Source organism: Aquarana catesbeiana, linkage group LG02 (genome assembly GCF_042186555.1).
Source record: "Aquarana catesbeiana isolate 2022-GZ linkage group LG02, ASM4218655v1, whole genome shotgun sequence".
NCBI lineage: Eukaryota > Metazoa > Chordata > Amphibia > Anura > Ranidae > Aquarana > Aquarana catesbeiana.
In genome coordinates this window covers 812557042-812583146 of record NC_133325.1, presented here as the reverse complement: position 1 = coordinate 812583146, position 26105 = coordinate 812557042, and positions in this window count along the sequence as shown.

Genomic DNA, 26105 nt, shown 5'->3' with positions numbered 1-26105 from the left:
AAAAAATCTACAGAAGATTGTATAGTGTGTGTCCCGATAGTCTGGTCCTCTGTGTTCTCCACATTCCTGCTGTGAGCTCCCCCGATGGAGGAATGTTGTACTACACCCAGGATCTCTACAGATGGACGAGGAGAGCGACGATCTCTACAGAGAAGAGGAGAGCGACGATCTCTACAGAGAAGAGGAGAGCGACGATCTCTACAGAGAAGAGGAGAGCGACGATCTCTACAGAGGGGAGGAGAGCGACGATCTCTACAGAGAAGAGGAGAGCGACGATCTCTACAGAGAAGAGGAGAGCGACGATCTCTACAGATGGACGAGGAGAGCGACGATCTCTACAGAGAAGAGGAGAGCGACGATCTCTACAGATGGACGAGGAGAGCGACGATCTCTACAGAGAAGAGGAGAGCGACGATCTCTACAGAGAAGAGGAGAGCGACGATCTCTACAGAGAAGAGGAGAGCGACGATCTCTACAGAGAAGAGGAGAGCGACGATCTCTACAGAGAAGAGGAGAGCGACGATCTCTACAGAGAAGAGGAGAGCGACGATCTCTACAGAGGGGAGGAGAGCGACGATCTCTACAGAGAGGAGGAGAGCGACGATCTCTACAGAGGGGAGGAGAGCGACGATCTCTACAGAGGGGAGGAGAGCGATGATCTCTACAGATGGACGAGGAGAGCGACGATCTCTACAGAGAAGAGGAGAGCGACGATCTCTACAGAGAAGAGGAGAGCGACGATCTCTACAGAGAAGAGGAGAGCGACGATCTCTACAGAGGGGAGGAGAGCGACGATCTCTACAGAGAGGAGGAGAGCGACGATCTCTACAGAGGGGAGGAGAGCGACGATCTCTACAGAGGGGAGGAGAGCGACGATCTCTACAGAGAGGAGGAGAGCGACGATCTCTACAGAGGGGAGGAGAGCGACGATCTCTACAGAGGGGAGGAGAGCGACGATCTCTACAGAGAAGAGGAGAGCGACGATCTCTACAGAGAAGAGGAGAGCGACGATCTCTACAGAGAAGAGGAGAGCGACGATCTCTACAGAGAGGAGGAGAGCGACGATCTCTACAGAGGGGAGGAGAGCGACGATCTCTACAGAGGGGAGGAGAGCGACGATCTCTACAGAGGGGAGGAGAGCGACGATCTCTACAGAGAGGAGGAGAGCGACGATCTCTACAGAGGGGAGGAGAGCGACGATCTCTACAGAGGGGAGGAGAGCGACGATCTCTACAGAGGGGAGGAGAGCGACGATCTCTACAGAGGGGAGGAGAGCGACGATCTCTACGGAGGGGAGGAGAGCGACGATCTCTACGGAGGGGAGGGGAGCAACGATCTCTACAGAGGGGAGGAGAGCGACGATCTCTACAGAGGGGAGGAGAGCAACGATCTCTACAGAGGGGAGGAGAGCGACGATCTCTACAGAGGGGAGGGGAGCGACGATCTCTACAGAGGGGAGGAGAGCAACGATCTCTACAGAGGGGAGGAGAGCGACGATCTCTACGGAGGGGAGGGGAGCGACGATCTCTACAGAGGGGAGGAGAGCGACGATCTCTACAGAGAGGAGGAAAGTGACCTCCACAGAGAGGAGGAGAGCGACGATCTCTACAGAGAAGAGGAGAGCGACGATCTCTACAGAGAGGAGGAGAGCGACGATCTCTACAGAGAAGAGGAGAGCGACGATCTCTACAGAGAGGAGGAGAGCGACGATCTCTACAGAGAGGAGGAGAGCGACGATCTCTACAGAGGGGAGGAGAGCGACGATCTCTACAGAGGGGAGGAGAGCGACGATCTCTACAGAGGGGAGGAGAGCGACGATCTCTACAGAGAGGAGGAGAGCGACGATCTCTACAGAGGGGAGGAGAGCGACGATCTCTACAGAGGGGAGGAGAGCGACGATCTCTACAGAGGGGAGGAGAGCGACGATCTCTACAGAGGGGAGGAGAGCGACGATCTCTACAGAGGGGAGGAAAGCGACGATCTCTACAGAGGGGAGGAGAGCGACGATCTCTACAGAGAGGAGGAGAGCGACGATCTCTACAGAGGGGAGGAGAGCGACGATCTCTACAGAGGGGAGGAGAGCGACGATCTCTACAGAGGGGAGGAGAGCGACGATCTCTACAGAGGGGAGGAGAGCGACGATCTCTACGGAGGGGAGGGGAGCAACGATCTCTACAGAGGGGAGGAGAGCAATGATCTCTATAGAGGGGAGGAGAGCGACGATCTCTACAGAGGGGAGGAGAGCAATGATCTCTATAGAGGGGAGGAGAGCGACGATCTCTACAGAGGGGAGGAGAGCGACGATCTCTACAGAGGGGAGGAGAGCGACGATCTCTACAGAGGGGAGGAGAGCGACGATCTCTACGGAGGGGAGGGGAGCGACGATCTCTACAGAGGGGAGGAGAGCGACGATCTCTACAGAGGGGAGGAGAGCGACGATCTCTACAGAGGGGAGGAGAGCGACGATCTCTACGGAGGGGAGGGGAGCGACGATCTCTACAGAGGGGAGGAGAGCGACGATCTCTACAGAGGGGAGGAGAGCGACGATCTCTACAGAGGGGAGGAGAGCGACGATCTCTACAGAGAGGAGGAAAGTGACCTCCACAGAGAGGAGGAGAGCGACGATCTCTACAGAGAAGAGGAGAGCGACGATCTCTACAGAGAGGAGGAGAGCGACGATCTCTACAGAGAAGAGGAGAGCGATGATCTCTACAGAGAGGAGGAGAGCGACGATCTCTACAGAGAGGAGGAGAGCGACGATCTATAGAGAAGAGGAGAATGATGATCTCTATAGAGGAGGAGAGCGATGATCTCTATAGAGAAGAGGAGAGCGACGATCTCTACAGAGAGAAGGAGAGCAACGATCTCTACAGAGGGGAGGAGAGCGACGATTTCTACAGAGGGGAGGAGAGCGATGATCTCTATAGAGGGGAGGAGAGCGACGATTTCTACAGAGGGGAGGAGAGCGATGATCTCTATAGAGGGGAGGAGAGCGACGATCTCTACAGAGGGGAGGAGAGCGACGATCTCTATAGAGGGGAGGAGAGCGACAATCTCTACAGAGGGGAGGAGAGCGACGATCTCTACAGAGGGGAGGAGAGCGACGATCTCTACAGAGGGGAGGAGAGCGATGATCTCTACAGAGGGGAGGAGAGCGATGATCTCTACAGAGAGGAGGAGAGCGACGATCTCTACAGAGGGGAGGAGAGCGATGATCTCTACAGAGAGGAGGAGAGCGACGATCTCTACAGAGGGGAGGAGAGCGACGATCTCTACAGAGGGGAGGAGAGCGACAATCTCTACAGAGGGGAGGAGAGCGATGATCTCTACAGAGAGAAGGAGAGCGACGATCTCTACAGAGGGGAGGAGAGCGATGATCTCTACAGAGGGGAGGAGAGCGACAATCTCTACAGAGGGGAGGAGAGCGATGATCTCTACAGAGAGGAGGAGAGCGACGATCTCTACAGAGGGGAGGAGAGCGACGATCTCTACAGAGAGGAGGAGAGCGACGATCTCTACAGAGGGGAGGAGAGCGACGATCTCTACAGAGGGGAGGAGAGCAATGATCTCTACAGAGAGGAGGAGAGCAACGATCTCTACAGAGGGGAGGAGAGCGACGATCTCTACAGAGGGGAGGAGAGCGATGATCTCTACAGAGGGGAGGAGAGCGACAATCTCTACAGAGGGGAGGAGAGCGACGATCTCTATAGAGGGGAGGAGAGCAATGATCTCTATAGAGGGGAGGAGAGCGACGATTTCTACAGAGGGGAGGAGAGCGATGATCTCTATAGAGGGGAGGAGAGCGACGATCTCTACAGAGGGGAGGAGAGCGATGATCTCTACAGAGAGGAGGAGAGCAACGATCTCTACAGAGGGGAGGAGAGCGACGATTTCTACAGAGAGGAGGAGAGCGACGATCTCTACAGAGGGGAGGAGAGCAATGATCTCTATAGAGGGGAGGAGAGCGACGATTTCTACAGAGGGGAGGAGAGCGATGATCTCTACAGAGGGGAGGAGAGCGATGATCTCTACAGAGGGGAGGAGAGCGACGATTTCTACAGAGGGGAGGAGAGCGATGATCTCTATAGAGGGGAGGAGAGCGACGATCTCTACAGAGGGGAGGAGAGCGATGATCTCTACAGAGAGGAGGAGAGCAACGATCTCTACAGAGGGGAGGAGAGCGACGATCTCTATAGAGGGGAGGAGAGCGACGATCTCTACAGAGGGGAGGAGAGCGATGATCTCTACAGAGAGGAGGAGAGCGACGATTTCTACAGAGGGGAGGAGAGCGATGATCTCTATAGAGGGGAGGAGAGCGACGATCTCTACAGAGGGGAGGAGAGCGATGATCTCTACAGAGGGGAGGAGAGCAACGATCTCTACAGAGGGGAGGAGAGCGACGATCTCTACAGAGGGGAGGAGAGCGATGATCTCTACAGAGGGGAGGAGAGCGACGATCTCTACGGAGGGGAGGGGAGCGACGATCTGTATAGAGAAGAGGAGAGCGACGATCTCTACAGAGGGGAGGAGAGCGACGATCTCTACAGAGGGGAGGAGAGCGACGATCTCTACAGAGGGGAGGAGAGCGACGATCTCTACAGAGGGGAGGAGAGCGACGATCTCTACAGAGGGGAGGAGAGCGACGATCTCTACGGAGGGGAGGGGAGCGACGATCTCTACAGAGGGGAGGAGAGCGACGATGTCTACAGAGAGGAGGAGAGCGACGATCTCTACAGAGAGGAGGAGAGCGACGATGTCTACAGAGAGGAGGAGAGCGACGATGTCTACAGAGAGGAGGAGAGCGACGATCTCTACAGAGAGGAGGAGAGCGACGATCTCTACAGAGAAGAGGAGAGCGACGATCTCTACAGAGAGGAGGAGAGCGACAATCTCTACAGAGAGGAGGAGAGCGACGATCTATAGAGAAGAGGAGAATGATGATCTCTATAGAGGAGGAGAGCGATGATCTCTATAGAGAAGAGGAGAGCGACGATCTCTACAGAGAGAAGGAGAGCAACGATCTCTATAGAGAAGAGGAGAGCGACGATCTCTAAGGAGGGGAGGAGAGCGACGATTTCTACAGAGGGGAGGAGAGCAACGATTTCTACAGAGGGGAGGAGAGCGACGATCTCTACAGAGGGGAGGAGAGCGACAATCTCTACAGAGGGGAGGAGAGCGACGATCTCTACAGAGGGGAGGAGAGCGACGATCTCTACAGAGGGGAGGAAAGCGACGATCTCTACAGAGGGGAGGAGAGCGACGATCTCTACAGAGAGGAGGAGAGCGACGATCTCTACAGAGGGGAGGAGAGCGACGATCTCTACAGAGGGGAGGAGAGCGACGATCTCTACAGAGGGGAGGAGAGCGACGATCTCTACAGAGGGGAGGAGAGCGACGATCTCTACAGAGGGGAGGAGAGCGACGATCTCTACGGAGGGGAGGGGAGCGACGATCTCTACAGAGGGGAGGAGAGCGACGATCTCTACAGAGGGGAGGAGAGCGACGATCTCTACAGAGGGGAGGAGAGCGACGATCTCTACGGAGGGGAGGGGAGCGACGATCTCTACAGAGGGGAGGAGAGCGACGATCTCTACAGAGGGGAGGAGAGCGACGATCTCTACAGAGAGGAGGAAAGTGACCTCCACAGAGAGGAGGAGAGCGACGATCTCTACAGAGAAGAGGAGAGCGACGATCTCTACAGAGAGGAGGAGAGCGACGATCTCTACAGAGAAGAGGAGAGCGACGATCTCTACAGAGAGGAGGAGAGCGACGATCTATAGAGAAGAGGAGAATGATGATCTCTATAGAGGAGGAGAGCGATGATCTCTATAGAGAGAAGGAGAGCAACGATCTCTACAGAGAGGAGGAGAGCAATGATCTCTATAGAGGGGAGGAGAGCGACAATCTCTACAGAGGGGAGGAGAGCGATGATCTCTACAGAGGGGAGGAGAGCGACAATCTCTACAGAGGGGAGGAGAGCGATGATCTCTACAGAGAGGAGGAGAGCGACGATCTCTACAGAGGGGAGGAGAGCGACGATCTCTACAGAGGGGAGGAGAGCGACAATCTCTACAGAGGGGAGGAGAGCGATGATCTCTACAGAGAGAAGGAGAGCGACGATCTCTACAGAGGGGAGGAGAGCGACAATCTCTACAGAGGGGAGGAGAGCGATGATCTCTACAGAGAGGAGGAGAGCGACGATCTCTACAGAGGGGAGGAGAGCGACGATCTCTACAGAGAGGAGGAGAGCGACGATCTCTACAGAGGGGAGGAGAGCGACGATCTCTACAGAGGGGAGGAGAGCAATGATCTCTACAGAGAGGAGGAGAGCAACGATCTCTACAGAGGGGAGGAGAGCGACGATCTCTACAGAGGGGAGGAGAGCGATGATCTCTACAGAGGGGAGGAGAGCGACAATCTCTACAGAGGGGAGGAGAGCGACGATCTCTATAGAGGGGAGGAGAGCAATGATCTCTATAGAGGGGAGGAGAGCAATGATCTCTATAGAGGGGAGGAGAGCGACGATTTCTACAGAGGGGAGGAGAGCGATGATCTCTATAGAGGGGAGGAGAGCGACGATCTCTACAGAGGGGAGGAGAGCGATGATCTCTACAGAGAGGAGGAGAGCAACGATCTCTACAGAGGGGAGGAGAGCGACGATTTCTACAGAGAGGAGGAGAGCGACGATCTCTATAGAGGGGAGGAGAGCGACGATTTCTACAGAGGGGAGGAGAGCGATGATCTCTACAGAGGGGAGGAGAGCGATGATCTCTACAGAGGGGAGGAGAGCGACGATTTCTACAGAGGGGAGGAGAGCGATGATCTCTATAGAGGGGAGGAGAGCGACGATCTCTACAGAGGGGAGGAGAGCGATGATCTCTACAGAGAGGAGGAGAGCGACGATTTCTACAGAGGGGAGGAGAGCGACGATTTCTACAGAGGGGAGGAGAGCGACGATCTCTACAGAGGGGAGGAGAGCGATGATCTCTACAGAGAGGAGGAGAGCGACGATTTCTACAGAGGGGAGGAGAGCGACGATTTCTACAGAGGGGAGGAGAGCGATGATCTCTATAGAGGGGAGGAGAGCGACGATCTCTACAGAGGGGAGGAGAGCGACGATTTCTACAGAGGGGAGGAGAGCGATGATCTCTATAGAGGGGAGGAGAGCGACGATTTCTACAGAGGGGAGGAGAGCAATGATCTCTATAGAGGGGAGGAGAGCGACGATTTCTACAGAGGGGAGGAGAGCGATGATCTCTATAGAGGGGAGGAGAGCGACGATCTCTACAGAGGGGAGGAGAGCGATGATCTCTACAGAGGGGAGGAGAGCAACGATCTCTACAGAGGGGAGGAGAGCGACGATCTCTACAGAGGGGAGGAGAGCGATGATCTCTACAGAGGGGAGGAGAGCGACGATCTCTACGGAGGGGAGGGGAGCGACGATCTGTATAGAGAAGAGGAGAGCGACGATCTCTACAGAGGGGAGGAGAGCGACGATCTCTACAGAGGGGAGGAGAGCAACGATCTCTACAGAGGGGAGGAGAGCGACGATCTCTACAGAGGGGAGGAGAGCGATGATCTCTACAGAGGGGAGGAGAGCGACGATCTCTACGGAGGGGAGGGGAGCGACGATCTCTACAGAGGGGAGGAGAGCGACGATGTCTACAGAGAGGAGGAGAGCGACGATCTCTACAGAGAGGAGGAGAGCGACGATCTCTACAGAGAAGAGGAGAGCGACGATCTCTACAGAGAGGAGGAGAGCGACAATCTCTACAGAGAGGAGGAGAGCGACGATCTATAGAGAAGAGGAGAATGATGATCTCTATAGAGGAGGAGAGCGATGATCTCTATAGAGAAGAGGAGAGCGACGATCTCTACAGAGAGAAGGAGAGCAACGATCTCTATAGAGAAGAGGAGAGCGACGATCTCTAAGGAGGGGAGGAGAGCGACGATTTCTACAGAGGGGAGGAGAGCGACGATCTCTACAGAGGGGAGGAGAGCGACGATCTCTACAGAGGGGAGGAGAGCGACGATCTCTACAGAGGGGAGGAGAGCGACGATCTGTATAGAGAAGTGGAGAGCGACGATCTCTACAGAGAGGAGGAGAGCGACGATCTCTACAGAGGGGAGGAGAGCGACGATCTCTACAGAGGGGAGGAGAGCGACGATCTCTACAGAGGGGAGGAGAGCGACGATCTCTACAGAGGGGAGGAGAGCGACGATCTCTACAGAGGGGAGGAGAGCGACGATCTGTATAGAGAAGAGGAGAGCGACGATCTCTACAGAGAGGAGGAGAGCGACGATCTCTACAGAGGGGAGGAGAGCGACGATCTCTACAGAGGGGAGGAGAGCGACGATCTCTACAGAGAGGAGGAGAGCGATGATCTGTATAGAGAAGAGGAGAGCGACGATCTCTATAGAGGGGAGGAGAGCGACGATCTCTACAGAGGGGAGGAGAGCGACGATCTGTATAGAGAAGAGGAGAGCGACGATCTCTATAGAGGGGAGGAGAGCGACGATCTCTACAGAGGGGAGGAGAGCAACGATCTCTACAGAGGGGAGGAGAGCGACGATCTCTACAGAGAGGTGGAGAGCGACGATCTCTACAGAGAGGAGGAGAGCGACGATCTCTACAGAGAGGAGGAGAGCGACGATCTCTACAGAGAGGAGGAGAGCGACGATCTCTACAGAGAGGAGGAGAGCGACGATCTCTACAGAGAGGAGGAGAGCGACGATCTCTACAGAGAGGAGGAGAGCGACGATCTCTACAGAGAGGAGGAGAGTGACGATCTCTATATAGAGGAGGAGAGCGATGATCTCTGTAGAGAAGAGGAGAGCGATGATCTCTATATAGAGAAGAGGAGAGCGACGATCTCTACAGAGAGGAGGAGAGTGACGATCTCTATATAGAGGAGGAGAGCGATGATCTCTGTAGAGAAGAGGAGAGCGATGATCTCTATATAGAGAAGAGGAGAGCGACGATCTCTACAGAGGGGAGGAGAGCGATGATCTCTATATAGAGGAGGAGAGCGATATCTTTATAGAGAAGAGGAGAATGATGATCTATAGAGAAGAGGAGAATGATGATCTATAGAGAAGAGGAGAGCGATGATCTATAGAGAAGAGGAGAATGATGGTCTCTATAGAGGAGAGGAGAGCGACGATCTCCATAGAGAAGAGGAGAACGATGATCTCTATAGAGGAGGACAGGGATGATCTCTATAGAGGAGGAGAGCGATGATCTATAGAGAAGAGGAGAATGATGATCTATAGAGAAGAGGAGAGCGATGATCTCCATAGAGAAGAGGAGAATGATGATCTCTATAGAGGAGGACAGGGATGATCTCTATAGAGGAGGAGAGCGATGATCTATAGAGAAGAGGAGAATGATGATCTATAGAGAAGAGGAGAGCGATGATCTATAGAGAAGAGGAGAGTGATGATCTCTATAGAGGAGAGGAGAGCGACGATCTCCATAGAGAAGAGAAGAGTGACGATCTCCATAGAGAAGAGGAGAACGATGATCTCTATAGAGAACATTTCATAATCTCTGGGCTGGCGGGAGGAGGCGGCATTTCCTCAGTCTCCTCCCCCGGGGATCACACAAAGTGAGAGGCGGTAGCAGGAGGCTGATCTGTGTCAGACATTTGTGAACATGAATTTACATGATTCTCTCTGAGCCGCCATCTCAGCCCAGGAAGCAGATAGGGACCCTGGACGATGCCTGAACAAAGATGGTGCCGTCATTCTGGAGAGGAAAGCAGATAAAGGCATTGTCAGGGGGAAGATAGTGACCTGGGCTCTGCCCACCTTCCCCCGCGCTGTGTACAGTTCTAGTAATGACTCTCCTGATGCCACCACTAATATCTAATATTTACTGATCAGACATTGATTGCTGGCCCCGCCCACAGCCAATGGAGCTACACTGACCATTCATAGAGGTCCAGCAATGTATTCTGCCGGCCAATCCTCTGAGCCGGAGAGCCAGAGAGGGCGGCACACAGAGGGGCCCATTTATAAAAGGGATAAAGTCAGAACCTGGATGGGAAATCTGGATTCAGTCCCTTCCTAACTGGTTTTACAGACTCGCCCTCCACCCTAAAGTGGGTGTAATGTCCTCCCTGGGTGGGGGAAGGGAACGCTCCTCAGGGTGGAGACATTTTATTATTTCAGCTCCAAAAATGTAAAAAACCTCAAAAAACAATAAAGTAGAAAGAAAAACGCCCAAAACATCCAATCATAGAGCGATGCTGCCACCTGCAGGACGTGGGTGATACTACAGCTGAAGGTTTGAAGAAGAACTTCATTCTGAAAGATTATTTTGTTGCAGCAAAATAAATAAAAACAAAAAAGTTGAAATATTATTAGAATAAAAACTGAGAAAAACGAAATCAGCAGGAAAATGACAGTTATGGGGAAGATAAGGGATCCGATCCGTCCGGTCTGCAGGTGAATGAAAGAAAATCTGTCTCTATTCCCAAAGACCAGCAGGCATGCTGATACATGTAGTTCCACGGCTCTGGCTTGCAAGGTTCAGCTGATCCAATTACCATCCCCCCTCCCCCCCAGCTGGACCACCTCTCTCTATATAAGCTGTATTCCCTACTGTCCAGTCATCCACAAACCCAACCATATGTGACCATTACTTTGTATCTCTCTATCTCCCATCTGAGCAATGTTTATAAACAATGTTACTTTGTATCTCTCTATCTCCCATCTGAGCAATGTTTATAAACAATGTTACTTTGTATCTCTCTATCTCATGTCTAATCAATGTTTATAAACAATGTTACTTTGTATCTCTCTATCTCCCGTCTGATCAATGTTTATAAACAATGTTACTTTGTATCTCTCTATCTCCCGTCTGATCAATGTTTATAAACAATGTTACTTTGTATCTCTCTATCTCCCGTCTGATCAATGTTTATAAACAATGCCACTTGTATCTCTCTATCTCCTGTCTGATCAATGTTTATAAACAATGTTACTTTGTATCTCTCTATCTCCTGTCTGATCAATGTTTATAAACAATGTTACTTTGTATCTCTCTATCTCCTGTCTGATCAATGTTTATAAACAATGTCACTTGTATCTCTCTATCTCCCGTCTGATCAATGTTTATAAACAATGTTACTTTGTATCTCTCAATCTCCTGTCTGATCAATGTTTATAAACAATGTTACTTTGTATCTCTATCTGCTGTCTGATCAATGTTTATAAACAATGTCACTTGTATCTCTCTATCTCCCGTCTGATCAATGTTTATAAACAATGTTACTTTGTATCTCTCAATCTCCTGTCTGATCAATGTTTATAAACAATGTTACTTTGTATCTCTCTATCTCCCGTCTGATCAATGTTTATAAACAATGTCACTTGTATCTCTATCTCATGTCTGATCAATCTTTATAAACAATATTACTTTGTATCTCTCTATCTCCCATCTGAACAATGTTTATAAACAATGTCTCTCTGTCAGGATATAGATTGAACACTGTGCAGTGTGGGGTCACCTGATTGGTCATACTCTGAGCACTGAACAGATCACATGGTGAGTGATGGGCGGGACCCGAGTCTGACACTTTCCTTTCATCTGAAATAAAATAAAATGTTATTTTTCATTCTTTTTATTGATATCAATTATTAATAATATAAAGAGAGGAAACTTATAACCAAAGACCACAATAGTGCTTATTACCTTTCTTTATCATTGGCAGTCACATGACCTCTAACCCTGGGCGCTGGTCCATTCCTGGGAGAGCGGTGGGCGGAACTTTCCCTGACCACTGAGATCAAGACAGGAAGTGACATCACCAGAAAACGTGTGGTCAGAACTTGGACACAAATAAATATCTCAAACAGTGCGAAGCATAAAAACTGGGGGGTCCCCTCAGATTTATTCATTGAATTAGTAAACTAAAATTCTGGAAGCACATCAGGGGGTGCTGGGGATGTGGGGTACCAAGGATGTGATCTGAGGATGTGGGGGTGGTGGGGAAATGCACAGGAGTGCTGGGAATGTGGGGGGTACTGGGGAGGTGCACATGGAATCTAGTAATGTGGGGGTATTGGGGAGGTGCACATGGAATCTAGTAATGTGGGGGTACTGGGGAGGTACACATGGAATCTAGTAATGTGGGGGTACTGGGGTGGTGCACATGGAATCTAGTAATGTGGGGGGTACTGGGGTGGTGCACATGGAATCTAGTAATGTGGGGGTACTGGGGGGGTGCACATGGAATCTAGTAATGTGGGGGGTACTGGGGTGGTGCACATGGAATCTAGTAATGTGGGGGTACTGGGGTGGTGCACATGGAATCTAGTAATGTGGGGGTATTGGGGAGGTACACATGGAATCTAGTAATGTGGGGGTACTGGGGGGGTGCACATGGAATCTAGTAATGTGGGGGTACTGGGTGGTGCACATGGAATCTAGTAATGTGGGGGTATTGGGGAGGTGCACATGGAATCTAGTAATGTGGGGGTACTGGGGAGGTGCACATGGAATCTAGTAATGTGGGGGTACTGGGGAGGTGCACATGGAATCTAGTAATGTGGGGGTACTGGGGAGGTGCACATGGAATCTAGTAATGTGGGGGTATTGGGGAGGTGCACATGGAATCTAGTAATGTGGGGGTACTGGGGGGGTGCACATGGAATCTAGTAATGTGGGGGTACTGGGGGGGTGCACATGGAATCTAGTAATGTGGGGGTACTGGGGTGGTGCACATGGAATCTAGTAATGTGGGGGTACTGGGGAGGTGCACATGGAATCTAGTAATGTGGGGGTATTGGGGAGGTGCACATGGAATCTAGTAATGTGGGGGTATTGGGGAGGTGCACATGGAATCTAGTAATGTGGGGGTACTGGGGTGGTGCACATGGAATCTAGTAATGTGGGGGTACTGGGGAGGTGCACATGGAATCTAGTAATGTGGGGGTATTGGGGAGGTGCACATGGAATCTAGTAATGTGGGGGTATTGGGGAGGTGCACATGGAATCTAGTAATGTGGGGGTACTGGGGGGGTGCACATGGAATCTAGTAATGTGGGGGTACTGGGGTGGTGCACATGGAATCTAGTAATGTGGGGGTACTGGGGAGGTGCACATGGAATCTAGTAATGTGGGGGTACTGGGGAGGTGCACATGGAATCTAGTAATGTGGGGGTACTGGGGAGGTACACATGGAATCTAGTAATGTGGGGGTACTGGGGTGGTGCACATGGAATCTAGTAATGTGGGGGTACTGGGGGGTGCACATGGAATCTAGTAATGTGGGGGTACTGGGGTGGTGCACATGGAATCTAGTAATGTGGGGGTATTGGGGAGGTGCACATGGAATCTAGTAATGTGGGGGGTACTGGGGAGGTGCACATGGAATCTAGTAATGTGGGGGTACTGGGGTGGTGCACATGGAATCTAGTAATGTGGGGGTATTGGGGAGGTGCACATGGAATCTAGTAATGTGGGGGTACTGGGGTGGTACACATGGAATCTAGTAATGTGGGGGTACTGGGGGGGTGCACATGGAATCTAGTAATGTGGGGGTACTGGGGTGGTGCACATGGAATCTAGTAATGTGGGGGGTACTGGGGAGGTGCACATGGAATCTAGTAATGTGGGGGTACTGGGGAGGTGCACATGGAATCTAGTAATGTGGGGGTACTGGGGAGGTACACATGGAATCTAGTAATGTGGGGGTACTGGGGGGTGCACATGGAATCTAGTAATGTGGGGGTATTGGGGAGGTACACATGGAATCTAGTAATGTGGGGGGTATTGGGGAGGTGCACATGGAATCTAGTAATGTGGGGGTACTGGGTGGTACACATGGAATCTAGTAATGTGGGAGTACTGGGGTGGTGCACATGGAATCTAGTAATGTGGGGGTACTGGGGGGGTGCACATGGAATCTAGTAATGTGGGGGTACTGGGGGGTGCACATGGAATCTAGTAATGTGGGGGGTACTGGGGAGGTGCACATGGAATCTAGTAATGTGGGGGTACTGGGGAGGTGCACATGGAATCTAGTAATGTGGGGGTACTGGGGGGGTGCACATGGAATCTAGTAATGTGGGGGTACTGGGGAGGTGCACATGGAATCTAGTAATGTGGGGGTACTGGGGGGGTGCACATGGAATCTAGTAATGTGGGGGTACTGGGGAGGTACACATGGAATCTAGTAATGTGGGGGTATTGGGGAGGTGCACATGGAATCTAGTAATGTGGGGGTACTGGGGAGGTGCACATGGAATCTAGTAATGTGGGGGTACTGGGGGGTGCACATGGAATCTAGTAATGTGGGGGTACTGGGGAGGTGCACATGGAATCTAGTAATGTGGGGGTATTGGGGAGGTGCACATGGAATCTAGTAATGTGGGGGTACTGGGGGGTGCACATGGAATCTAGTAATGTGGGGGTATTGGGGAGGTGCACATGGAATCTAGTAATGTGGGGGTACTGGGGAGGTGCACATGGAATCTAGTAATGTGGGGGTATTGGGGAGGTGCACATGGAATCTAGTAATGTGGGGGTACTGGGGGGTGCACATGGAATCTAGTAATGTGGGGGTATTGGGGAGGTGCACATGGAATCTAGTAATGTGGGGGTACTGGGGGGTGCACATGGAATCTAGTAATGTGGGGGTACTGGGGAGGTACACATGGAATCTAGTAATGTGGGGGTACTGGGGGGTGCACATGGAATCTAGTAATGTGGGGGTACTGGGGGGTGCACATGGAATCTAGTAATGTGGGGGGTATTGGGGAGGTGCACATGGAATCTAGTAATGTGGGGGTATTGGGGAGGTGCACATGGAATCTAGTAATGTGGGGGGTATTGGGGAGGTGCACATGGAATCTAGTAATGTGGGGGGTATTGGGGAGGTGCACATGGAATCTAGTAATGTGGGGGTATTGGGGAGGTGCACATGGAATCTAGTAATGTGGGGGGTACTGGGGGGTGCACATGGAATCTAGTAATGTGGGGGGTATTGGGGAGGTGCACATGGAATCTAGTAATGTGGGGGGTATTGGGGAGGTGCACATGGAATCTAGTAATGTGGGGGTACTGGGGAGGTGCACATGGAATCTAGTAATGTGGGGGTATTGGGGAGGTGCACATGGAATCTAGTAATGTGGGGGTATTGGGGAGGTGCACATGGAATCTAGTAATGTGGGGGTACTGGGGAGGTGCACATGGAATCTAGTAATGTGGGGGGTACTGGGGGGTGCACATGGAATCTAGTAATGTGGGGGTACTGGGGGGGTGCACATGGAATCTAGTAATGTGGGGGTACTGGGGAGGTGCACATGGAATCTAGTAATGTGGGGGTACTGGGGAGGTGCACATGGAATCTAGTAATGTGGGGGGTACTGGGGTGGTGCACATGGAATCTAGTAATGTGGGGGTACTGGGGGGGTGCACATGGAATCTAGTAATGTGGGGGTACTGGGGAGGTGCACATGGAATCTAGTAATGTGGGGGTATTGGGGAGGTGCACATGGAATCTAGTAATGTGGGGGTACTGGGGAGGTGCACATGGAATCTAGTAATGTGGGGGGTACTGGGGAGGTGCACATGGAATCTAGTAATGTGGGGGTACTGGGGAGGTGCACATGGAATCTAGTAATGTGGGGGTACTGGGGAGGTGCACATGGAATCTAGTAATGTGGGGGTATTGGGGAGGTGCACATGGAATCTAGTAATGTGGGGGTACTGGGGAGGTGCACATGGAATCTAGTAATGTGGGGGTACTGGGGGGTGCACATGGAATCTAGTAATGTGGGGGTACTGGGGGGGTGCACATGGAATCTAGTAATGTGGGGGTACTGGGGAGGTGCACATGGAATCTAGTAATGTGGGGGTACTGGGGGGTGCACATGGAATCTAGTAATGTGGGGGTATTGGGGAGGTGCACATGGAATCTAGTAATGTGGGGGTACTGGGGAGGTGCACATGGAATCTAGTAATGTGGGGGTATTGGGGAGGTACACATGGAATCTAGTAATGTGGGGGGTATTGGGGAGGTGCACATGGAATCTAGTAATGTGGGGGTATTGGGGAGGTGCACATGGAATCTAGTAATGTGGGGGTATTGGGGAGGTGCACATGGAATCTAGTAATGTGGGGGTACTGGGGAGGTGCACATGGAATCTAGTAATGTGGGGGTACTGGGGAGGTGCACATGGAATCTAGTAATGTGGGGGTACTGGGAAGGTGCACATGGAATCTAGTAATGTGGGGGTATTGGGGAGGTGCACATGGAATCTAGTAATGTGGGGGGTACTGGGGTGGTGCACATGGAATCTAGTAATGTGGGGGTATTGGGGAGGTACACATGGAATCTAGTAATGTGGGGGTACTGGGGAGGTGCACATGGAATCTAGTAATGTGGGGGTATTGGGGAGGTGCACATGGAATCTAGTAATGTGGGGGTACTGGGGAGGTGCACATGGAATCTAGTAATGTGGGGGTATTGGGGAGGTGCACATGGAATCTAGTAATGTGGGGGTACTGGGGAGGTGCACATGGAATCTAGTAATGTGGGGGTATTGGGGAGGTACACATGGAATCTAGTAATGTGGGGGTACTGGGGAGGTGCACATGGAATCTAGTAATGTGGGGGGTACTGGGGAGGTGCACATGGAATCTAGTAATGTGGGGGTACTGGGGAGGTACACATGGAATCTAGTAATGTGGGGGTACTGGGGGGTGCACATGGAATCTAGTAATGTGGGGGTACTGGGGAGGTGCACATGGAATCTAGTAATGTGGGGGTACTGGGGAGGTGCACATGGAATCTAGTAATGTGGGGGTACTGGGGTGGTGCACATGGAATCTAGTAATGTGGGGGTACTGGGGAGGTGCACATGGAATCTAGTAATGTGGGGGTATTGGGGAGGTACACATGGAATCTAGTAATGTGGGGGTACTGGGGAGGTGCACATGGAATCTAGTAATGTGGGGGTATTGGGGAGGTGCACATGGAATCTAGTAATGTGGGGGTACTGGGGAGGTGCACATGGAATCTAGTAATGTGGGGGTATTGGGGAGGTACACATGGAATCTAGTAATGTGGGGGTACTGGGGAGGTGCACATGGAATCTAGTAATGTGGGGGGTACTGGGGAGGTGCACATGGAATCTAGTAATGTGGGGGTACTGGGGAGGTACACATGGAATCTAGTAATGTGGGGGTACTGGGGGGTGCACATGGAATCTAGTAATGTGGGGGTACTGGGGAGGTGCACATGGAATCTAGTAATGTGGGGGTACTGGGGAGGTGCACATGGAATCTAGTAATGTGGGGGTACTGGGGTGGTGCACATGGAATCTAGTAATGTGGGGGTACTGGGGAGGTGCACATGGAATCTAGTAATGTGGGGGTACTGGGGAGGTGCACATGGAATCTAGTAATGTGGGGGTACTGGGGAGGTGCACATGGAATCTAGTAATGTGGGGGTACTGGGGAGGTGCACATGGAATCTAGTAATGTGGGGGTACTGGGGAGGTGCACATGGAATCTAGTAATGTGGGGGTATTGGGGAGGTGCACATGGAATCTAGTAATGTGGGGGTACTGGGTGGTGCACATGGAATCTAGTAATGTGGGGGTACTGGGGTGGTGCACATGGAATCTAGTAATGTGGGGGGTACTGGGGAGGTGCACATGGAATCTAGTAATGTGGGGGTATTGGGGAGGTGCACATGGAATCTAGTAATGTGGGGGTACTGGGGGGGTGCACATGGAATCTAGTAATGTGGGGGTATTGGGGAGGTACACATGGAATCTAGTAATGTGGGGGTACTGGGGGGGTGCACATGGAATCTAGTAATGTGGGGGTACTGGGGTGGTGCACATGGAATCTAGTAATGTGGGGGGTACTGGGGAGGTGCACATGGAATCTAGTAATGTGGGGGTACTGGGGTGGTGCACATGGAATCTAGTAATGTGGGGGTACTGGGGAGGTGCACATGGAATCTAGTAATGTGGGGGTACTGGGGTGGTGCACATGGAATCTAGTAATGTGGGGGTACTGGGGGGGTGCACATGGAATCTAGTAATGTGGGGGTACTGGGGAGGTGCACATGGAATCTAGTAATGTGGGGGTACTGGGTGGTGCACATGGAATCTAGTAATGTGGGGGTACTGGGGAGGTGCACATGGAATCTAGTAATGTGGGGGTACTGGGGGGGTGCACATGGAATCTAGTAATGTGGGGGTATTGGGGAGGTACACATGGAATCTAGTAATGTGGGGGTACTGGGGGGGTGCACATGAAATCTAGTAATGTGGGGGTATTGGGGAGGTGCACATGGAATCTAGTAATGTGGGGGTATTGGGGAGGTACACATGGAATCTAGTAATGTGGGGGTACTGGGGAGGTGCACATGGAATCTAGTAATGTGGGGGTACTGGGGAGGTGCACATGGAATCTAGTAATGTGGGGGTACTGGGGTGGTGCACATGGAATCTAGTAATGTGGGGGGTACTGGGGTGGTGCACATGGAATCTAGTAATGTGGGGGTACTGGGGGTGCACATGGAATCTAGTAATGTGGGGGTACTGGGGTGGTGCACATGGAATCTAGTAATGTGGGGGTACTGGGGGGTGCACATGGAATCCAGTAATGTGGGGGTACTGGGGGGTGCACATGGAATCTAGTAATGTGGGGGTACTGGGGGGGGTGCACATGGAATCTAGTAATGTGGGGGTACTGGGGTGGTGCACATGGAATCTAGTAATGTGGGGGTACTGGGGAGGTGCACATGGAATCTAGTAATGTGGGGGTACTGGGGGGTGCACATGGAATCTAGTAATGTGGGGGTACTGGGGAGGTGCACATGGAATCTAGTAATGTGGGGGTATTGGGGAGGTGCACATGGAATCCAGGGAGGTGCTCAGGGGGTGTTGAGGATATTGGGGTGTTGGGGATATTGGGGTACCAGGGAGGTGCACAGGGGGTGTTGGGGATATTGGGGTACCAGGGAGGTGCTCAGGGGGTGTTGGGGATATTGGGGTGTTGGGGATATTGGGGTACCAGGGAGGTGCACAGGGGGTGTAGGGGATATTGGGGTACCAGGGAGGTGCACAGGGGGTGTTGTGGATATTGGGGTACCAGGGAGGTGCACAGGGGGTGTTGGGGTACCAGGGAGGTGCTCAGGGGGTGTTGGGGATATTGGGGTACCAGGGAGGTGCACAGGGGGTGTTGGGGATATTGGGGTACCAGGGAGGTGCACAGGGGGTGTTGGGGATATTGGGGTACCAGGGAGGTGCACAGGGGGTGTTGGGGATATTGGGGTACCAGGGAGGTGCTCAGGGGGTGTTGGGGATATTGGGGTACCAGGGAGGTGCTCAGGGGGTGTTGGGGATATTGGGGTACCAGGGAGGTGCACAGGGGGTGTTGGGGATATTGGAGTACCAGGGAGGTGCTCAGGGGGTGTTGGGGATATTGGGGTACCAGGGAGGTGCTCAGGGGGTGTTGGGGATATTGGGGTGTTGGGGATATTGGGGTACCAGGGAGGTGCACAGGGGGTGTTGTGGATATTGGGGTACCAGGGAGGTGCTCAGGGGGTGTTGGGGATATTGGGGTACCAGGGAGGTGCACAGGGGGTGTTGGGGATATTGGGGTACCAGGGAGGTGCTCAGGGGGTGTTGGGGATATTGGGGTACCAGGGAGGTGCACAGGGGGTGTTGGGGATATTGGGGTACCAGGGAGGTGCTCAGGGGGTGTTGGGGATATTGGGGTGTTGGGGACATTGGGGTACCAGGGAGGTGCTCAGGGGGTGTTGGGGATATTGGGGTGTTGGGGATATTGGGATACCAGGGAGGTGCACAGGGGGTGTTGGGGACATTGGGGTACCAGGGAGGTGCTCAGGGGGTGTTGGGGATATTGGGGTGTTGGGGATATTGGGGTACCAGGGAGGTGCTCAGGGGGTGTTGGGGATATTGGGGTACCAGGGAGGTGCTCAGGGGGTGTTGGGGATATTGGGGTACCAGGGAGGTGCACAGGGGGTGTTGGGGACATTGGGGTACCAGGGAGGTGCTCAGGGGGTGTTGGGGATATTGGGGTACCAGGGAGGTGCACAGGGGGTGTTGGGGATATTGGGGTACCAGGGAGGTGCACAGGGGGTGTTGGGGATATTGGGGTACCAGGTAGGTGCTCAGGGGGTGTTGGGGATATTGGGGTACCAGGGAGGTGCACAGGGGGTGTTGGGGTACCAGGGAGGTGCTCAGGGGGTGTTGGGGATATTGGGGTACCAGGGAGGTGCACAGGGGGTGTTGGGGTACCAGGGAAGTGCTCAGGGGGTGTTGGGGATATTGGGGTACCAGGGAGGTGCTCAGGGGGTGTTGGGGATATTGGGGTACCAGGGAGGTGCACAGGGGGTGTTGGGGTACCAGGGAGGTGCTCAGGGGGTGTTGGGGATATTGGGGTACCAGGGAGGTGCTCAGGGGGTGTTGGGGACATTGGGGCACCAGGGAGGTGCTCAGGGGGTGTTGGGGACATTGGGGTACCAGGGAGGTGCACAGGGGGTGTTGGGGATATTGGGGTACCAGGGAGGTGCACAGGGGGTGTTGGGGATATTGGGGTACCAGGGAGGTGCTCAGGGGGTGTTGGGGATATTGGGGTACCAGGGAGGTGCACAGGGGGTGTTGGGGATATTGGGGTACCAGGGAGGTGCTCAGGGGGTGTTGGGGATATTGGGGTACCAGGGAGGTGCTCAGGGGGTGTTGGGGATATTGGGGTACCAGGGAGGTGCACAGGGGGTGTTGGGGATATTGGGGTACCAGGGAGGTGCTCAGGGGGTGTTGGGGATATTGGGGTGTTGGGGATATTGGGGTACCAGGGAGGTGCTCAGGGGGTGTTGGGGATATTGGGGTGTTGGGGATATTGGGGTACCAGGGAGGTGCACAGGGGGTGTTGGGGTACCAGGGAGGTGCTCAGGGGGTGTTGGGGATATTGGGGTACCAGGGAGGTGCACAGGGGGTGTTGGGGACATTGGGGTGTTGGGGATATTGGGGTACCAGGGAGGTGCACAGGGGGTGTTGGGGATATTGGGGTACCAGGGAGGTGCACAGGGGGTGTTGGGGATATTGGGGTACCAGGGAGGTGCTCAGGGGGTGTTGGGGATATTGGGGTGTTGGGGATATTGGGGTACTAGGGAGGTGCACAGGGGGTGTTGGGGTACCAGGGAGGTGCTCAGGGGGTGTTGGGGATATTGGGGTACCAGGGAGGTGCACAGGGGGTGTTGGGGATATTGGGGTACCAGGGAGGTGCACAGGGGGTGTTGGGGATATTGGGGTACCAGGGAGGTGCACAGGGGGGTGTTGGGGATATTGGGGTGTTGGGGATATTGGGGTACCAGGGAGGTGCACAGGGGGTGTTGGGGACATTGGGGTACCAGGGAGGTGCTCAGGGGGTGTTGGGGATATTGGGGTGTTGGGGATATTGGGGTACCAGGGAGGTGCACAGGGGGTGTTGGGGACATTGGGGTACCAGGGAGGTGCACAGGGGGTGTTGGGGATATTGGGGTACCAGGGAGGTGCACAGGGGGTGTTGGGGACATTGGGGTACCAGGGAGGTGCTCAGGGGGTGTTGGGGATATTGGGGTACCAGGGAGGTGCTCAGGGGGTGTTGGGGATATTGGGGTACCAGGGAGGTGCACAGGGGGTGTTGGGGATATTGGGGTACCAGGTAGGTGCTCAGGGGGTGTTGGGGATATTGGGGTACTAGGGAGGTGCACAGGGGGTGTTGGGGTACCAGGGAGGTGCTCAGGGGGTGTTGGGGATATTGGGGTACCAGGGAGGTGCACAGGGGGTGTTGGGGTACCAGGGAGGTGCTCAGGGGGTGTTGGGGATATTGGGGTACCAGGGAGGTGCTCAGGGGGTGTTGGGGATATTGGGGTACCAGGGAGGTGCTCAGGGGGTGTTGGGGATATTGGGGTACCAGGGAGGTGCTCAGGGGGTGTTGGGGATATTGGGGTGTTGGGGATATTGGGGTACCAGGGAGGTGCACAGGGGGTGTTGTGGATATTGGGGTACCAGGGAGGTGCTCAGGGGGTGTTGGGGATATTGGGGTACCAGGGAGGTGCACAGGGGGTGTTGGGGATATTGGGGTACCAGGGAGGTGCTCAGGGGGTGTTGGGGATATTGGGGTACCAGGGAGGTGCACAGGGGGTGTTGTGGATATTGGGGTACCAGGGAGGTGCTCAGGGGGTGTTGGGGATATTGGGGTACCAGGGAGGTGCTCAGGGGGTGTTGGGGATATTGGGGTACCAGGGAGGTGCTCAGGGGGTGTTGGGGATATTGGGGTACCAGGGAGGTGCTCAGGGGGTGTTGGGGATATTGGGGTGTTGGGGATATTGGGGTACCAGGGAGGTGCACAGGGGGTGTTGTGGATATTGGGGTACCAGGGAGGTGCTCAGGGGGTGTTGGGGATATTGGGGTACCAGGGAGGTGCTCAGGGGGTGTTGGGGATATTGGGGTACCAGGGAGGTGCTCAGGGGGTGTTGGGGATATTGGGGTGTTGGGGATATTGGGGTACCAGGGAGGTGCACAGGGGGTGTTGTGGATATTGGGGTACCAGGGAGGTGCTCAGGGGGTGTTGGGGATATTGGGGTACCAGGGAGGTGCACAGGGGGTGTTGGGGATATTGGGGTACCAGGGAGGTGCTCAGGGGGTGTTGGGGATATTGGGGTACCAGGGAGGTGCACAGGGGGTGTTGGGGATATTGGGGTACCAGGGAGGTGCTCAGGGGGTGTTGGGGATATTGGGGTACCAGGGAGGTGCTCAGGGGGTGTTGGGGATATTGGGGTGTTGGGGACATTGGGGTACCAGGGAGGTGCTCAGGGGGTGTTGGGGATATTGGGGTGTTGGGGACATTGGGGTACCAGGGAGGTGCTCAGGGGGTGTTGGGGATATTGGGGTGTTGGGGACATTGGGGTACCAGGGAGGTGCTCAGGGGGTGTTGGGGATATTGGGGTGTTGGGGATATTGGGGTACCAGGGAGGTGCTCAGGGGGTGTTGGGGATATTGGGGTGTTGGGGACATTGGGGTACCAGGGAGGTGCTCAGGGGGTGTAGGGGATATTGGGGTACCAGGGAGGTGCACAGGGGGTGTTGTGGATATTGGGGTACCAGGGAGGTGCTCAGGGGGTGTTGGGGATATTGGGGTGTTGGGGATATTGGGGTACCAGGGAGGTGCTCAGGGGGTGTTGGGGATATTGGGGTACCAGGGAGGTGCTCAGGGGGTGTTGAGGATATTGGGGTACCAGGGAGGTGCTCAGGGGGTGTTGGGGATATTGGGGTACCAGGGAGGTGCACAGGGGGTGTTGTGGATATTGGGGTACCAGGGAGGTGCTCAGGGGGTGTTGGGGATATTGGGGTGTTGGGGACATTGGGGTACCAGGGAGGTGCTCAGGGGGTGTAGGGGATATTGGGGTACCAGGGAGGTGCACAGGGGGTGTTGTGGATATTGGGGTACCAGGGAGGTGCTCAGGGGGTGTTGGGGATATTGGGGTGTTGGGGATATTGGGGTACCAGGGAGGTGCACAGGGGGTGTTGGGGATATTGGGGTACCAGGGAGGTGCTCAGGGGGTGTTGAGGATATTGGGGTACCAGGGAGGTGCTCAGGGGGTGTTGGTGATATTGGGGTACCAGGGAGGTGCTCAGGGGGTGTTGGGGATATTGGGGTATGGGGGGGTAACATATTGGTTATTATTCAGAGACTCCGCCCATATTCTGGAAACGATCCAATCACTGATTAGAGTGTCAGCTGTTTGCCCGGGATTGGTGGGACCCCGATGTTTTGCTTCCCCCATCAATAATAAAATACAATTCAATCTTCTCATCTCCCAGAATCCTCTGCCACAGCCCCTCCTCCAACAAAACACTGATAATAAGGAAAAGCTCCGGACCAATAGAGCCCGGTCCCTGACACCCTCATAAACTGCGTGTCACTATTGCAGTCTGTCAGCACAGCTCATGCAGGAGCAGCACACAATTCCCAGTGCATCCTGGGAGCTGATCAGGAGGGGGCGTGGCCACACACATCTTCTCGGCAGTTGGGGGCCATTTTTTTCTTTCATGAGTTGGGTTCAGTGACAGTTGTGGGCGGAGTTCTGATTTACTGATTGGAGGATCATGTGACCAATCGGAGGGATGGTCCATATGATGGCGCTCTCTCCGGGGGAAAGCCACGCCCACATTTTATATTTATACCGGGAAATATAATTGTACATAATAAATAAAAACCTATTGATTGGTGAATTTCTTGTGTTGTCTTTGTGGGCGTTTCCCAATCATTTCCTTTGGGGATCAATAAAGTTCTCCACTCGAGAGTTGTGCGTTCGGTGCGTCTGATGCTGCGTATTTCACCTCTATACATTCTATATGGGGGGGAGGGGCTATGACCCTAGGGGACAGCTCGCCCCTGATTGGTCACATCTACACAGACACCAATCATAATCAATACCTGACTGAGATATCCATGAAATATGGAAATGACTATTCTGACCAATAGGAACATTCTGTGACATCTCAGAGCAATACCACCAACTCACCACCGGGGGGAGACAACACACCTCTGAGATCAACTCCAATAGAGGAAATGTATCTATTCCACCAAGAATGGGGGCAAAAGGGGGTCCAACCCGCTACTAGCAAGGGGGACCTAATAAAGGGGGTCCAATCCACTACAAGCTAGGGGAACCTAATAAAGGGGGTCCAACCCGCTACTAGCAAGGGGGACCTAATAAAGGGGGTCCAATCCACTACAAGCTAGGGGAACCTAATAAAGGGGGTCCAACCCGCTACTAGCAAGGGGGACCTAATAAAGGGGGTCCAACCCGCTACTAGCAAGGGGGACCTAATAAAGGGGGTCCAATCCACTACTAGCAAGGGGGACCTAATAAAGGGGGTCCAACCCGCTACTAGCAAGGGGGACCTAATAAAGGGGGTCCAACCCGCTACTAGCAAGGGGGACCTAATAAAGGGGGTCCAACCTGCTACTAGCAAGGGGGACCTAATAAAGGGGGTCCAACCTGCTACTAGCAAGGGGGACCTAATAAAGGGGGTCCAATCCACTACAAGCTAGGGGAACCTAATAAAGGGGGTCCAACCCGCTACTAGCAAGGGGGACCTAATAAAGGGGGTCCAACCCGCTACTAGCAAGGGGGACCTAATAAAGGGGGTCCAACCCGCTACTAGCAAGGGGGACCTAATAAAGGGGGTCCAACCTGCTACTAGCAAGGGGGACCTAATAAAGGGGGTCCAACCTGCTACTAGCAAGGGGGACCTAATAAAGGGGGTCCAATCCGCTACTAGCAAGGGGGACCTAATAAAGGGGGTCCAACCCGCTACTAGCAAGGGGGACCTAATAAAGGGGGTCCAATCCGCTACTAGCAAGGGGGACCTAATAAAGGGGGTCCAACCCGCTACTAGCAAGGGGGACCTAATAAAGGGGGTCCAATCCGCTACTAGCAAGGGGGACCTAATAAAGGGGGTCCAATCCGCTACTAGCAAGGGGGACCTAATAAAGGGGGTCCAACCCGCTACTAGCAAGGGGGACCTAATAAAGGGGGTCCAACCTGCTACTAGCAAGGGGGACCTAATAAAGGGGGTCCAACCCGCTACTAGCAAGGGGGACCTAATAAAGGGGGTCCAATCCACTACAAGCTAGGGGAACCTAATAAAGGGGGTCCAACCCGCTACTAGCAAGGGGGACCTAATAAAGGGGGTCCAATCCACTACAAGCTAGGGGAACCTAATAAAGGGGGTCCAACCCGCTACTAGCAAGGGGGACCTAATAAAGGGGGTCCAACCCGCTACTAGCAAGGGGGACCTAATAAAGGGGGTCCAATCCACTACTAGCAAGGGGGACCTAATAAAGGGGGTCCAACCCGCTACTAGCAAGGGGGACCTAATAAAGGGGGTCCAACCCGCTACTAGCAAGGGGGACCTAATAAAGGGGGTCCAACCTGCTACTAGCAAGGGGGACCTAATAAAGGGGGTCCAACCTGCTACTAGCAAGGGGGACCTAATAAAGGGGGTCCAATCCACTACAAGCTAGGGGAACCTAATAAAGGGGGTCCAACCCGCTACTAG